The sequence below is a fragment of the Macrotis lagotis genome, chromosome 1 (assembly GCF_037893015.1).
Source record: "Macrotis lagotis isolate mMagLag1 chromosome 1, bilby.v1.9.chrom.fasta, whole genome shotgun sequence".
Classification (NCBI taxonomy): domain Eukaryota; kingdom Metazoa; phylum Chordata; class Mammalia; order Peramelemorphia; family Peramelidae; genus Macrotis; species Macrotis lagotis.
This window is the reverse complement of record NC_133658.1, coordinates 601,057,414-601,073,998: the sequence shown is the minus strand read 5'-3', so window position 1 is coordinate 601,073,998 and position 16,585 is coordinate 601,057,414. Positions and strand designations below refer to the sequence as shown.

Below are 16,585 nucleotides of genomic sequence, written 5' to 3'. Positions count from 1 at the left end.
ATCACCTGCAAAATAAAGGATTTAGACTATTTAATCTTTAAATTTTTCTTCCAATTCTAATGCTTTGGGGAAAGTTTTCCGTTCCAATCAATATGAGTGTGTAGTAAGACCTCTAGTGGCCAGTTTCAGCAATTGTCAAAATACTTGGATCACTATAAACTGAAAAACTAATCATCTTGGGGAGGCATCAAAAACATCAGCCTGCAGCTAGGATTAAGCCTCAGTTGATAGCCAGATTGTGTAGAGTCTATACTTACAGAAGAGAGAAGACAACTTACTCTCTTCTATGATTATTTACTGCAAGATAGTGAGTTCTCTGTCTTGCACTACCTGAGTTTATAAGAAATTATTAAAGACAGCACTGTCATACAAGACTCAAATGAGGAAAAGGGCTTACATAAAGAAGGCTATCCACAGGAGCTCCTTTTGTAGTAGTAAAGACCTGGAAGCTAAGAGGGTGCCCATCAGCTGGAGAATAGCTTTTAAAAGGGATGGTCTTAGGGAAACCTGGGAGGCATCTATGAACTGATGAAGAATGAAATGGACAGAACCAAGAAAACAACTTGAACAATGATCCTGTAAAAACAACTTTGAAAGACTTGAGAACCCTGATCAACCCAGTGATTAACCTTGATTCCAGAAGACTCCTGATGAAACACACTACACATACTACCCTCTCCTAAGAGAGAGGTGATGGATTCACTTTTTAATATAATCAATACAAGAATTTCTTTTGTTTTATTATGAATATTGTTACAAGGTTTTCTTTTCTTTCTCCAATGGGAGGGGCTGATGAGAAAAAAATAATTTTTGTTAATTTTAAAAAAAGAAAATAATAATAATACCAAGGAATATAGACAAACCACAAAGTGGTTTGGAAACATCATAAGAGGTCAGGGAGAGGAGAGAGGTCACCATAACTAGATAATCCAAGAATATTTTGTGGAGAAGACTGGCCATAAATTGTGCCCACACAAGGGTTTGACTTATGACTTTGTTCTCATTAGAACTTAGTTCTAATGTCTGGACTAATAGGCTACAAATAGGTATTTAATAAATGTATGTCAAATTAAATTACACAATTTTTTTTTTAAAAATCAGTAAAATGAGTCAGCTTTATACTGACTATCAGCTAAATTATATGCATTCTTCAAGACCCAACTCAAGTCCCATGGCTTCCAGGAAGACTTCCATGGCCTCTCTGTCTCTGATTGAATTTTCCATATTCTAAGTTCTTACTCTATCACTGAAAAGCTCATTTGGTAGTATTGCATATTCCTTTCCATATAGTTAGTTTTGCATAAGTTTATGTCTGATTTTTCTGAACTGAATTTTAAGCCTAGTGATTAAATATAATGCCTTACTCTGAAAACATATCTGCCATTGATTCTGATTGCAGTATCTCCTGCAGAATCAAAAACTGTACAGTGGGTTAAGTCCTTTCCTAGGGGAGGTACAGAAAGTGTTAGGGCAGGATGGGGAAGTGGGGTATCAGCAGATCAGTGAATAAAAGGGTGAAGATAAGAGGTAGCTGAGCATCCAAAAGGAAAGGAAAAAGTTGTTGGGGTTAATTGGGGCCATCAGTTTTGTTCACTCCCTAGGGGCTGGCAGGAAGGGTTCTAAAAATTAACCTCTTCTTCCCACATCCCTGCCCCACTCCATTCCTATTTCATCTGGGAGCTTCAAGGAGCTGTGTTAATTAGTTTTGATGATAATCATAAAGAAAGCACAGGCCCATTAATCCAGCAGGAGTGAAACGGCATACATTAAACCTCTAGTGATAACAGCACGACCTCTTTTCCCTCCCAAAGTCCCCACAACCGACTGCCCAAACTCCCTTCATCTGAATGGGGTTGGTAGATTTCAAGGCAACCCAATTAAAAGGACTTTCACTCAAGACAAAAATAAAATCTGCTTAAGAAACAGTCTCTTCTCAGTGTCATAGATGAGACTTGTGTGATTCAAATGGGGGTGGGGGAGGGGGAAAGGGTAGACAGAAAAATTGAAATCTCATTTTTTCTTCCCAGTCTTTGCTACATGTTTGCTATAAGGCTCGGTCAGGCAGACACAGTTGGTCACTTCAATTTTCCGGTTAGTTTCCCTTTCTGAATTTCAGTGTGAGTTTGGAAGGACATGTTGAAACACCTCGGCATCATTTAACCAAAAGTTGAGAAACATGACACTCATTTGGATTCATGTCATTGATTCTGTTAGCTGCTATTGGTTTTAGCTCTAGTCTCCTCAGCTATCTCTAGAAATATGAGTATGACCCTCAGGGGGCAGGAAGCATCAATGGAGGTAAGGGGAAAAAAAGCAAGGTTAGAGGGTCAGGTCAATATCAGTTCTATTCCTGGTTTGGCTACTGACTTTACTGTATGAATTCATAAAATCCTAGCATGTCAGGGCTACAAAAAAAAAAAAAAAAACACTGGACCAGGATCATGGGCTCAAAGGATAAGGCTCAATTTTTTAAAAAAGGATTATTGAATGCCTATCATGTCAAACATTGTGCTTCATACTAAGAATATGACGAAAAAATCAAAACTGTTCTTTCCCTGGAAAATCTCATATTCTTTTGACATTATAAAAATAAAACTGGAAAGTCCCTTAAAAGCTAAGACAAACTGACATTTCTTGTTTTTCTAAAGTCAAATCATTTAGCCACTCTGATACTCAATTTTCTCATTGGTAAATGAGAATGAATGAATAAGTGAAGGAATGAAAAGGCATTCATTTATTCATTTATTGTGTGCTTACAACTAGGAATACAGATAGAAAAAAAATCAAAAAAATCATGGAGTTCACAGCCTAATTGAGGGAGACAAGACATAGGAAAGGTTCACCTGCAGGGCAGAAAGAAAAGACTGCCAAAAAAACAAAAGAAAGAAAAGAAAAGACTGCCAATCCTAAGGGATCTGTTAATGACAGGGCTTACGGGCCATCAAATGTCAGTGCCCAAGGATATGGAAAAGTAGGACACATGACAAAGTCTGGAGAACTTAGAATGCTATGGCTTGGTAGCCTCTATTTCACAGGATTCAATTTAATGATTTTCATCTCATCCAAGTGATATGAGCTGCCATCCTGCTTTTCCTAACAAGACCTCATGGGGGGTATGATAAGCCCAAGGTCAGGAAAGGGAGCAAAAACCAGGTAGGAACAGCTTGCCCAGTGGACCTGTCACAACAGCCCTATGGACTCTAAGCATGACCTGTTATAGCAAGTTGTGGTGAAGAAATTAAAGGCCTGAAAATCCTATATAGATAGGGTTATTGACCCCAAAGCTCTGTTATCTGATCTAAGACATAAATGAACTGAGGCCCACAGAAATGAAATGGCTTGCTCAAACTCAGAGAGTTAATGAATAACAAAGTTGGGCCCAGAACCCAAGACTCTTGGCTCTTTGTCCAGTATTCTTTATACTAAAATACCAATTAACCTCTCTGTACCTAAATTTTCATAGCTGTAAAATAGATAAAATAATATATATCCACCAATCTTTGCAGGGTAATTGTGCAGATAACACTTCAAATGTTTCAAGAAGAATTGAGACAAATTCATAATGGAAAATCTATTATGGGTTAAGTAAAGCTAAGTAGTAGAGTGGATAGAATATGGGGTCCTGAAGGCAGCAGAGTAATCTTCCTGAGTACAAATCCTGTCTCAGATACATCCTTGCTGTATGATCCTGGGCAAGTTACTTAACCCTATTTGCCTCAGTTCCTTACATGTAAAATGAGCTGAAGGAAAAAAAAAAGGTAAACCACTCGAGTTTCTCTGAGAAGAAAACCCCAAATGGGGTCATGGAGAGTTGGACATGACTGAAAAAGTACTTAACAACAATGACAAAAGTATGGGTTAAAGGAAGCTAGTAATATTTGAGTTATACCCCTAGACAAACAAATAAGGACAACTATGACCTTTGACAAATAATAGGGTATTACACCAAGTGCCAAATATCTCACATCCAAACTAATCCAATCCCCTTATTTTGAATAAGGAAACCAAGCCCCAGGAAGATTAAATGAGTTGCCTTAGGTCACCGATTAGTAAATATCAGAGTTAGACTGAGCCCATATTGACTCTAAAGTCAATATTCTTTCTTCTGAACCAAGCTACCTCCATCACCTATTTACTCTGATATTCAGCTACATATGTAAAATGAGGAAGTTGGACTAGATCATCTCTATGGTTCCCTTCCAACTTGCAATTCTTGTCCATTAATCTATGGAATTCTATGGAATCATTTCTCTATGGTCCTAAAATCCAGGTCTAAATGGACTACATGACTTTCTACTTCTTATCTTTTTTTTCAGGAAAAAATGATATAACATTATATGAAACTGCTTTTCAAACAAAAAAATGTAAGGTATAATGATCAAAGAGATGCAAGAAAACAAAGGAAGATTAAATTTCATTATATTAATCATTTCACAAAATGTATCTTTCAGAACCCAATGAGCCATATCCACCTCCACTCCTCGTTGGTTTTATTCATATAGTACAATCCTGTCTACCTACCCCAGCACACAGGGCCATCTCCAGTCTTCCTAATCCATATCTGGTTACTGATTCCAGGTGACTCCAGAGGAGAAGGTGACAAAAGCAACTTTGTGCAATCCTTCCTCATTTAAATAAAATTCACTTGTGTGTTATGGAATCACCTCCCTAATTAATCTAGAATGAAGGACACACACACACACACACACACATATTATTGTAGTGTGAATGCCATAAAATGACTTCATTCTCTACCCCTTAGAGAAATGTCACCACAAGGTATTGTTCACAGTCCTTAATCAAAGTTATAAAGTGTTCTCATGTGCACTTAATTAAATTTGATTTAGATGAACTATTCCTGATTTTATTTGCATCCATTACTTCTAGTTAAAATGTCCCTTCCTGAAATTTGGAAGAATTCTGGAAAAGTTACTACAGGACTTTCTACTTCCAAATTGTTTTCTTCTATATCTTCATTTTTCACCCCTTTTTCTTATGACCATCTCTCCCTAGTTCATCTCCCTCCTTCATTCTTCTCAGTTTCTTCAGCAGACCTGGCCTTTTCTCTAACAGTAAAGGAAAAATCCTAGAGATCAGATTTCAGGAATAAATGAGATGTATTGGTTCAATGACCTCAGAGGACTTTAAAGCACTTTGGGTTTCATGGTAGTTTGAGTGATTGGAAGCAGTCTTCAGTCATTATCTGCACTTGATAATACCTCAGTGTGGCAATACAAGTTCCTTGAACCTTACTGTGGCCATGGATTAGGGGTCTAATTAATGTGAACAATGCCCTATACATAATAGGATGGTGGATAGGTAGAGTTCTGGGCCTGGAATCAGGAAGATCTGAAAGAAAAATTGACTTCAGACACTTAATAATAGCCCAGTGACTCTCTGAGCAAGTCTCTTAAAAGTCTTTGCTTCAGTTTCTTCATCTGCATAATGGAGATAATAACAGTACCTGCCTCCCAGGGTTGTTGTGAGGATCAAATGACATAATATTTGTATTAAAAGTACTTAGCTTCATGCCTAGAACATAGCAGATGCCATACAAAAGGCTTATTCTTTTCCCTACTCCTTAATCAATATATGTTATGTTGAAGTGCCAAACTGATTCAGTGTCACAGGACTTGATTTTTACCTACCCCATGATTCAGAAATGGAAGGGCCCCCAGAGATCATTTAATCTGCCATCACCTCTTTATTTTAAAGAAGAGGAAACTGAGACTCAAATAGAGTAAATGATTTATCCAAGATCACAAAGGTAAGTGGTCACACCCAAATAAAACCTTAGACCTTTTGAGTGCAAATTCAGTGTTTTTCCACTGTACATTGATGCATCGCAGTGGTATATCCAATTTGTAAGGAGTCTGGTGTGGGAAGAATGGGGAAGTTTCAATATTTGTGAAGCACTTAGCACAGCAGTAGTTACTTAAATGCTTATTTCCTTCCTTCCTTGGGATCTCAGTTTTTTCATCTGTCAAATTAAAACTATTGGGCTAGATGGTCACTAAGGTCCTTTGCAACATCTTATGTTCTATCTGTGAAAACAGGTTAATATTTGCCCTGCAGAACACACAGGGTTTTATGACGATTAAATATGCCAATGTACACAAAGCATTTTAGTGTAGCAAAAAGGGGCATTAGATAGAGAGATTGCCAACCTAGGTTTAAATCCTTTTACTGACCAGATGTCTGACCCTTGGTGAATCTCTACCTCTTCAAACCTCACCTGCCTCATCCACAAAGGTAGTGGCTGATCATTGATCTTTTAAATCCTTCCTAGCTCTAGGTACTATAAAAATGTGACATTCTAATTAAAAGAGGAGCTGGTCCAGGGAATTTTCCCTACTTCTTCTATACTGGGATTCTTACAAACTGAATTTGTACTTGGAGCGTTATAGTTTTAGTTGGGGATAAACACATACCTCTGTGACCTTAGACAAGTCACTTATCCTACTTGGGGTCTCAGTTCTTTCATCTGCAAATTATGGGGCTAGTGGTGGATTAGATGATATTTGGAAGCATTTTTACTTCTAAATCATGGGGCAGGGAAAGGACAAATCTTATTTTTTTTGCACTTCAACTCAATAGATTTTTTAAACTAAGGAGAAGGGAAGAGCATAAGTATTTATATGATACCTACAGTACTTGACACATTATACAAACATTATTTCATTTGTTCCTCACAAAACTTTTAGGAGGCAGGTGATGTTATTATACTCATCTTACAGATAAGGAAACTGAGGCAGACATGGCACATGCCTTGCTCAGGGTCACAGCCCTAGTAAGTCTCTGAGGTCGAATTTTAATCTGGATCATCTCCTTACTCCATACCCTATATTCAATATATGACACCAAAGAGATAAAGTGATTTGGCAGTGGTCACACAGCTAATAAATATGACTCAACTCTAAGTCCTTTGATTCTAATTACATCATTCTTTCCCTAGGTATAAAATTACCTTCCATTAACAGTCACTATAATAATTCATGCAACAAACATTGACAAAGTACCCATCAGGTACAGAGTCCTGTGCTTGATGACATCTAGTGTACTATCTGCAAATGAAAATTTATGTTTTCTCTTACCTCATACCCTGGGCTTATGCAAGGACTGAAGGTTTGGTGTCAACTCTATCAATGCAATTCATAACACATCTTTTTTTGGCCCCCTTAACATTCTCAGTTGAAGTGAATAGAGCAAAGGGCCCTGGAATTCAAACACTTAATAATACTTACTTAGATGTGTGACCTTGGGCAAGTCACTTAATCCCATTGCCTTGCAAAAAATATATTACTCTGTTGAGCTCCCTAATACAATTCATTTATGTTTGAGTGTCTTCCAAAAGTCATTACAAGAACTGTTCAGAGAACACTAAGACCAGTTATTTCAACTAGAGTTCAGTTATTTCAATACTCAAAAGTAACTTATATGGTGAAGAAGACTGATAAGACAGAGAGGGGAATCAAAGTATTGAAGTTGAGGTCAGAGGACTGGAATTTCAATTCTAGCTCTGTCATTTGCAAGGATTACATGATGATCACTTGTCCAGCCCTCACTTTTTTCATTTGTTATGTGAGGATTGACCAGAAAGTCCCTAAAGATCCTTCTAGTTCTAAAGTCTTAGAGAACTGGGAAAGAAAATGGTGGCATAGTGGATAGAACACTAGACTTGAAGTCAGGAAGATCTGAGTTTGAATCCAACCACAGATACTGATTGTATGACTTTGAGTTAGGTCACCTAACTTTGCTTTAGGCTCAGGTTTTTGACTCTGTAAAATGGGGATATTAACAGCTCCCGACTTAAAGGGGTATTATGAAGATCAAATGAGACAATGCGTAGAAAGCAATTTACAAACCTAAAAATTGTTATGTAAATATTAATGATTATTATTATCTATACAGTAATATCAGAACTTGCAGGATAGAATGATAGTGAGTTCCAATATAATTAATCCTATTTTTAGAACATTGTACTTACCACTTCCCTATTCAACCATATGGAAGAAAAGAAGGGAACAAATACTTATTAGGCACCCACTACATACAAGCCACTGTGCCAAGCACTTTACAAATATTATCCCATTTGATTATCACAACAACCCTGGCCAAAGATATTTTTATCATCCCCATTTTACCATTGAGAAAACTAAGGTAGACAGAGTTTAAATGACTTGTCTGGGGAAAATACTTAGTTTAGATTCCAAGGTGGAATTTAAACCCCTGAGAGAAGTTCTTTCAACCTCTCCCCAAATACCATCAGTGACAAGCAGCTCACTTCTTACATTAAAAGGTACACCTAAAGTGTGGCACCCATAATTAAATCCAATATACCAAATATGGTTACACACACACACATACACACACACACACACACACAAACAATCTCACACACGCCCAGTACAGTTTCATTCAATTAAATTCAGCACATTTGTATTAAAACCTATTATCAAACTTGGCTAAGTGACATACATTTAAGTGTCTGAGCCAGCATGACTATCAGAGGTGACATGGGATACTAAATAGAAAGTTGGCCTCTAAGCCAGGAAGATAAAGGCACAAGCCTCACCTCTGAGTTGCTTTGTGGACCTGATGAAGTCACTTAACATCCTCTGGGCCATCCTCTAAGACTAACAGTTTCAGAGAAGGTAATATATAATTTACCTGCACTGGAAAAGGAGGTTTGCTCACCTGGGAGTATCTCTAATAAAAAAAAATTGATAATTTACTATATACTGAACACTGTGCTGGATATTCAGTGATACAACTGTCTCTTTAGTTAGAGAAGCTGAGTTCAAATTTCATTTCTGATGAATACCAACACTGAGAACTTGAGCAAGTCACTTGCTTCTTAGGTCTGTTTCTTCATCCATAAAATGAAATAATTAGACTAAATGAGCTCTGAGGTCCCTTCTAGCTCCAGGCTTAATATCAGAGTATAAGGCAAAAGGAGGTAGAGGGCTGAATGGGAGAATGACTGTGATTGAATCAATCAATCAAATCACCCACTTCCCTCTAAAAGTGCCAAAATTTCTCTCTTTCTGATATTTTTACCAAGTGAAAACACCTCTTGACTAAATTAATCAATCAAACCCTTTAGACTAAGAGCAGAAAAATCCTTAATTTCAAAATCTTTGAAAGCTCTTGGATAAAATGGTATGATGTCATGTGGGAAGAGTACTTGGATGATTAAGGAAACTCTGGGAAACTCTTATAAAACAGCAAACCATTTTGAAACCTATGAATTCAAGCATCTGTTAACTACAGCAGAAGAGTTCCATCCTTCCCTGTAAAAGAATTGCCTAGTGGTGGAAAGAAGCCTGGCTCTTGACCTTGATCTCTTGACTCTCCATCCCATCCCACTCTCTTCAACATGGCTGGAGGAGCCCCTTCTTAATTTGAGAGGTCCAGAGAATTTTAAGTTTTCTGTACAGCAGAAGTTGACAGTGGGGTCTACATTGTAGCAGATAACAAACGAGATATATTGAAGAAAGGCAATTTTAAGACTCAACCAGAAATACAACATAAAAGCTTCCCATAATCTAAGTGGAGTTCATGAAGGGGAACAAAGGATTTGCAGCATCTAGAAGTTTATTTATGTTTTTGAAGGGTTAAATGACTTTCCGAAGGCCACACAGCTAGGTAATTATTAAGTGTCTGAAGCTGGATTTGAACTCAGGTACTCCTGACTCCAGGGCCGGTGCTCTATTCACTGTGCAACCTAGCCACCCCCTTCATCTAGGAGTTTTAAATGATCTTTTGCAACATGTGTTGTGAGTTTGAATCTACTTCCTTTAGACTCTGAATGTACTGGTATCTGAGACTAGTGAGGTAATATTTATCATTTATTGTTTCTTAGAACATACTTAGAAAAATTTTACTTGTTTGTTTAATTTTATTTGTTTTTGTTATATTTTAAGTTCTGAACTGCCTCCTTCCCTCCACTCATACAATACTAGAAACTTCTTCTTAACATCTAATTAAGCCTGAATAATTGATATTGACTGACCCTCAATGGGGAAAATATACTTGTGAGAACATGTCAATTATGACATTAGAAATAAAAATAGTCACTCAGAGATATCCCTAGACTCTGAAGACAAGGAGCAAACCTCTGGGGACAAAACTTGGCAGGGAGAGATGGGAGAGTCACTCCAAGATGTATGACCTTATAAGAGACAAAAATGAAAAACAGTTCCTGCCTCCTAGGAGTTTATATTTTTGTTATTGTTTTGTTATTGGTTTTCAGTCATGTCTGACTCATTCTGATATTTGGAATTTTCTTAAAAAGATATTGAAATGGTTTGTCATTTTCTTCTCCTGTCCATTTTATAGATGAGGAAACTGAGGCAAATGGGGTTAATAGACTTACCTAGCTAGGGTCGCCCAGCTGAAAAGTCTCTGAAGCCAAATTTGAAGCCCAGAAGATTTATCTTCATTATTTCTTGCCTGGTGTTCTATCTACTGTACCACCTATCAGTCAGGAGTTTACATTTTACTAGATGATATTATTACTACATAGATAAATTATGAGATGGTTTGAAAGAGAGAGCACCAATAAATAAGGAGATTAGTAAATACTGCCTGTGACAAATTGGCACCTAAGTTGAGACTCAAAGGAAACAAGATTCTCAAGGTGTAGAGGTGAAGAAGGGGTGCATTCCAGACTTGGGCATTAGTCTATATGAATACAATAAACTGAACACTGAATTCCAGGGGAAAAAAAGGAAGCCATTCTGACTGGAACAAAAGGAGATGAAGGTAAATAATGTGAAATAAGTCTAGAGAGATAGAATGGAGTCAAACTGTGAAGAATAAATACAGGTTTACTGTGCCAGGCTCAACAATAACTGTTTTGAAGATAGCATTCATGTTTTTCTTTACCTTTTGGCATTTTTTGGTCCTTCCTAATCTTTTTCACAGTGTTTGTAAGATGCCCTGATTTGAGGAGCTTCTTTCATGTCATGCCTGAATCTTTGAAAGTACAGACTGAACCATCACCTCCTCTTCTCGGTATTTAGCACATAGTAGGTTGTTGAATGGGTGAATTAATTAATTAATGGAGTGTTCCTTCAAAGGGCCCCCTGCTTCTGAACACTGTCATCCTGGATGGAAATAAAAGTAAACTGCATTAAAATTATTGTGACACATAAGAATTCATTCCACCAAGGAAAACATCCCTAAAATAATATCCTCTAAATCATTCTGCCACAAGACTCATGGGCTGCTCCCTGTAAACTAGATCCATTGCTCCCCAATGAACAAATACCATCAATTAAAGCCAGTTCATCTTCCCTTTAGCTTTTGTTCTTTGACTTCTCAAAATTCAGGCAAGAATTATGGCTCAGATTATTACATAGTGCTAAGATCATGGGCACTGGACCAATTTCTTAAGGTCCTGAAATTAGCTATTGCAAGCTACCTAATAGAAAAGATGGAAAAATATATATCCCTTCAGTGAGCACCAGTGTAAACTGGATAATAGTAAGAAATACACCCTGCTCTAACTCCACATAAATATCTTCTTACTGTAGGTAGTCTGCTTTAATCATGATGAAAGGCGAAGCAGTGGACTCTACAGAAGCGATGTGTTTTAATTTGTAATTGTTTCCATCCTCATTTTCATGCTTCTGCTCTACTGACGAGCTCCCTGTGCTTAAATCAGCATTGTCCTTTTTGTTCAAGGTTAAGAATAAAATTCTGAAAAGGATAGTATGAGTTTCATAAAAAAGACTGTAAGGAAAAAAAAGTTAAGGACCAGGGCATGTAAAAGGAATTTTCAGCTTTACTGGAAAGATGTGACACTACTGTAACAGAAAAAAATGAAAACAAACCAGCCCCCTTTACAAGTATTCATTGAAGGTTGTTGATGTTGTTGTTTATCCTTCATTTTTGAAGAGTACCATGACATCAGGAAGGTGATGCCAAGACATGCAAGTAACTTGAATTTAAGTGAGGAAACATTGTACAAGGTCACCTTATTTTTTCCTCCAGAGCTGGTTTTATGCATTGACAGAGCAGATGATCATATGCATGACAAGACTTGAGGGGCTAGAATGTCCTTCATTGGGTAGCTAGAAACATTTTAGATTTAGAGTCTGAGGATTTGGGTTGAAAGCTTGTCTGTTTAGTATTGTATAGCCTCAATGTGAGTCATTTCACCTCTTTAGACCTCACTTTCTAAAACTGAAAAATGAAGGGGATAGATTAGATGATCTTGGTGATCCTTTCCATAAATAACACTTCTCCTACTTGTTTTCTCTTACTTGTTTATGCATTAGCTTAAAATCCTGATATTTTTTGTTTTTTAGGTTTTTGCAAGGCAAACAGGGTTAAGTGGCTTGCCAAAGGCCACACAGCTAGGTAATTATTAAGTGTCTGAGACCAGATTTGAACCCAGGTACTCCTGACTCCAGGGCTGGTGCTTTATCCACTATGCCACCTAGCTGCCCCCAAAATCCTGATATTCTTTCAGACTAGGGAATTCTTCCTAGAGAGTAAGCTTCTTGAGGGCACTATCTTGCTATTCCACAGGACTAAAGAGTGTAAAGGAGAGTGGTAGTAATAGTGGTGTGTGTGTGTGTGTGTGTGTGTGTGTGTGTGTGTGTGTGTGTGTGTTGCCCATATAGGTTATGTGTATGCACATGGCTCTATCTAGATGTGGCTCAAAGAGAGGTATGAATAGATATCTCTAGGTTCTCCTTAATCAACCCTCCTCTAAGGAAGACTGATTTCCACTAAGAGGGAATGCATGGAGGTAGACCACTGTTCTCAATGAAAATATGTACTGAACTAAACATAACTTCCCCCTTAAATATTGTTAGGCTAATGAGAAACAATTTCTAGGTTCAAGCTGAGCTCCTGATTGCTATACTTTAAAAGGGAAGGAGTGCCCCAAGCTATAGATCCAATACTTTACTCCCTTTCCACCAAATGCCATTTCCACACATCACAAAATAACCCAATTAGATATAACAAATTAATAAACACACACAAACAAAAAAAAACAAATTAAAAGACACAAATAAAGAACAAAAAACTTAATCTGTCCAAACAAACATAAATCAGAGAATCAACAATGAGAATATACCAAACAGCACAAAGTTAATGAGCTCTATCATTTGAAGCAAGATACCTCAGCTTACCCCGCCCCCCCAAAAAAGGCAAGATCTCACCCAAGGAGGAATTCCCCTAAGTCTCTAGTGGAGTTTGGGAATAAGGAAGAGGGACATTAAAGTGTTAGCTTCTCTACATACTGTCTCCTTTCCAAAGTCTTTCTTTCCCTTCAAGTACCCAAAGAGAATCTGAAACAAAGTGTCTTCTCTCTTGAGCTGGATTCATCTTCTCATTCAAACTTTCATGAACTTCAGACTTTCTTTTCCTCATGCAGACACTGAAGCACTGAATAATCTTCTCCATCAGTGAAGAGAGTCTAAAGAGCTTTGAGTCATAGTTAGACAAAGGTATTTTTGGCTCCACATTGCATTTGGGTTCATCTCCAGTTATCCTGATCTATGTCTTGCCATTAGACTGATATTCTTGGAAGAGAGAGTGAAGCTGATGACTTTACACAACTCTGCCTCACCTGAAACCAATTCACTTGCAAATTAAGGCATCATCCTGATGTCATTGGGCCTCTGAGAATGAAGGACAAACAACACACAAGGTATGTTATTAGCAGTAGATGTTAGAAATGTGTTTTGAGCTTTAAATGAACAGCTTTCATTAAGACTTCGATCTTAATTATACTACTATCTCCCTGGGAAGGGGAATTACACAGAGCTATTATTAATCACTTATGCCTCAGTGTGAATGAGGTTAAGATTCTTTCTTGAGAATAAGTTCTATTGAAAGGGAAGAGAAAAAAGCTTGGATATACTTGTTATCAGAGGAATAATGGTTATGAGTGAGGTGTCATTGAAGATGAACTTCAATCACATGCTCATTTTATAATAAGCCATTCCTGATTAAGTGCCTATTATTTGTCCCACACTTTTCTGAGAGGTGATCATTCAGTCTATGGATTACCTAAGTTTTCAGTTTCTGTTACTTTTTGTGAAGATTTCTTGGTTCCTTTTTATTTTTATTCTATTGATGCTCTTTTCTTTTTTAATACTATTACTTTGCAATGACTCCCCCTGACAATAGAACCCTTCTTTGTGACAACATTTAAATAAAATATACTTACTAACTTATTGACCTTATTTACAAATTGCCTATTTCCATATCTATAAGTCTACTATCTCTGGTCCTAGAATTAGAAAGCATGTTTTACAATCAGTTCCTCTCAAGTCAAGAGTGGATATTATATTGATCAGTTACAGACTCTTTTTTTTTTTAGGTTTTTGCAAAGCAAACGGGATTAAGTGGCTTGCCCAAGGCCACACAGCTAGGTAATTATTAAGTGTCTGAGACCGGATTTGAACCCAAGTACTCCTGACTCCAGGGCCAGTGCTTTATCTACTATGCCACCTAGCCGCCCCTGAGTCTTTTAATATTATTTTCCTTTCCATTATTGTGGTCATCACATTCTTCTAGTTCTGCTTACTTCACACTGTATCAGTTGATACAAATATTTCCAAGTTGCTCTAATTTCTCATATTTATGATTTCTCATGTAAAATGGTATTATATAAAAGTAATATACTATAATTTTTTCAGCAATACTCCCCAAATAAAGAATGCTGATCTAGTGCTAGCAAACCATTGCAAAAAACAAATTCATAATTTTTGTCTAGATGGAACCTCTTCAGTCTTTTCTGTCCTGGGGCATGTAACTGGTATTGGTATTTGTAGAAAATCTCTTTCCTTCTTATCAATTGAAGAATAGACCTAGGCCAGAGCAAAGAGGTAACACTGAACTTTGATCAAGCCTCAGTTAGGACGAGTGGTGGACTCTGTGATTTAGGGATTTCCTGTAGTAATCCATTCTTCAGGCTCTCCACTCCTCATAATTCCATGTAAACATAGGTAGTGATCAGACTATACTAAATTGAAGATAACATATTTATTTTATTCTAATGGTTCAAAACAAAAATAACAGTCAGAACCCAGGGCCAAATGATATAATAGGTGTTAAAAAGCCTCTTCCATTCTCAGAGATGTACATAGAAGTTGATAAAAAAAAATTCTCTTCTTACATTAAAACAGACTTGTGTTTCCTGGTCTAATGATATCAGAAAAGATGAGAACAAATTAAGAAAAAAAATTAAATTTGACTTGATAGGAAATGATGAACAATGGCAGAATTTTTGTTTGATTGGTTTTATATAAATTACTTTTTAGTCAAAAAAAGCCATTGGCTCTCAGTTTTCTTTACACAAAAACTACTTGACCAGGACTTTTAATTCATGAATCACCTGCCCTGTGAATGCCCAGGCTCAACAGTAATGTTGGGATACCAGGCTATCTCTATGTTCTTGTTTCACTCTACCCATATCACTGCTCAACCACCCATCACACTGAATCTGACTTTGACTCCTGAATTTCTAGGTATGCTTTGAATCAAATGAGAGAGACAGGGGCTTATCAATCAGATGGAGGGACTTAGTCTAGAAGTTAGGAACAACCCTTTGACCCTAAAATTTGCATAACTGTGAAGTGAGTTACTAAATGTGGAGTAAGGACCAGACTGAGCCAAACTCAAGATCTAGACACCCTGTTCAAACCAGCAAATTGTATTGCTAAGAAATCCCCCAAGCAAAATGTCTTGGAAATGTATACTGTCTTCCATGCTGTCAGTTTTAAATATTTGATATATTTAACCTTCTCTTAGTAACTGTTTTAAGTTCTGCCATTCATCATGAGAGGCAAAAATATGTCAAGAAATAGAACAGAGGACTTGGGGTCAGGTCCCTCTAGTCCAGCTCTATCCTTTGGGTATGAATGCCTCCTCAAAGACTAACTGTGTGATCCTAAGCAAGTCTTTTACTCTCTCAAGAATTCAATTTCTTCATCTAAATCAGGGCAGGGAAATGTCCAGCTAGTGGAGCCATATGAGGAACTCAAAATCATTTGATCTGACACTACCAGGGCAACTGCAGGTGGCCCTTGAAATTCAATAAATCTAGGAGCTTTGGGGGGGGGGGTGAATTAACTGTTTGACCAAATATAGTAATCTAATTTTTAACATGTTAATTTTGTTTCATCCACAAATGATGTTATTACTATCCAAATGACTCTTGGCAGAAAAAAGTTTCTTCACCCCTTGATCTAAATAATGAGAATATGAGTTCAATGGCTTCCAATGTCCTTTTCATTTCTAAATCTGTGATTTTATGACCAATTTGCCCAATCATATTTGAATTCATTTATGTTTCCTGCCTTTCTCACTTCTTGTGGGGAATGAGTTCTAGTGAAACATCACCTGTAAAAACTATAAAGTATTATATAAATGTAGGTTATTATTCTTGATATTATATAATTGCTCTTATTTGTGGAAAAGATCTTGCTCAGAATTCAAAGGATGTTTACTGATCCTAGTATATCATTGTCTGGTGAGCAACTTCTCCATGATTCCTGATTTTACAAGTATTCATCATGCCCCCTTTTAGCCATTGCCTTTCCAAACTGAAGATTCT

General features: G+C 37.1%; 1 long non-coding RNA gene across 1 annotated transcript in view; it reads right to left on the bottom strand.

Moving 5' to 3' along the window:
• The window catches only part of LOC141507366 (uncharacterized), a 479,100-nt gene that overhangs the window by 110,615 nt on the left and 351,900 nt on the right, over positions 1 to 16,585 (bottom strand). Inside the window, exon 6 of the long non-coding RNA XR_012474124.1 lies at positions 10,891 to 11,111. This is a non-coding gene — a long non-coding RNA (uncharacterized LOC141507366). The remainder of the gene's footprint in view (positions 1 to 10,890; positions 11,112 to 16,585) is intronic.